The sequence below is a fragment of the Condylura cristata genome, unplaced genomic scaffold, assembly GCF_000260355.1.
Source record: "Condylura cristata isolate star-nosed mole 26May11 unplaced genomic scaffold, ConCri1.0 scaffold00011, whole genome shotgun sequence".
Classification (NCBI taxonomy): Eukaryota; Metazoa; Chordata; class Mammalia; order Eulipotyphla; family Talpidae; genus Condylura; species Condylura cristata.
The window spans coordinates 35,448,289-35,449,042 of record NW_004567112.1 but is presented as its reverse complement, the minus strand read 5'-3'; positions in this window follow the sequence as shown (position 1 = coordinate 35,449,042).

Genomic DNA, 754 nt, shown 5'->3' with positions numbered 1-754 from the left:
GGTCTTAGGAGAGATAGGCCACTGCCTGTTGTGATGGCTCTGATATTTGAGTTAAAACTCCCAGTCAGACGCCTCTCCACTCATGAACACAAAGAGAAAGGTTTTTGCAGACTGAGAATAGCTAAGGCAAGGGCAGAAGTTAGGATTATTTTAAGTGTCTCCTAAGATTGGAACATTTCTGTGGTCCAGTCCAATGGTTTCTCCTCAAGCCACTAAGGGCATCGTCGAGAGGTTTAGAGATGAGCCCATATTGGGAGATTCAGATAGGGCCTTATCCTGCCATTACCACAAATGTTTGCCGTTGTTTCTTAGTGGCAGGAGACTCTGTAGGATAAATTTCTTGCTGTTGGTGGAAAGTTGTTGAAATTGTGGGGTAGGGACAAGTCCTCAGAATGGGATCTATTGCTCAGAAATTTGAGCTTTTGGGGCCCTCTCTGGTGGCTCAGCAGGTTAAAGCACAGAACTATGAAGCTATTGCAACCACTGCAGCATGAGTTCAATCCTCAGCCAGTGAGGTGACCCACAAGGTGCAGAAGACCTCTCTTGACCTACCCGCTGCTCCCCTCACACTGTACTTCATCAATCTGCCGGTTCTGCTGCCCACTCTGAATCCTCTCACCCCCCCCCCTCACTGTTCCTGTATCCCAGTTCTGTATGTATAAATAAATAAATCTTTTTTAAAATGTTATAATATTTATTTTTACATCATTTTATGCCATCACCATAGTCCAGTGCAGTTCCCCCCCACCCCCCC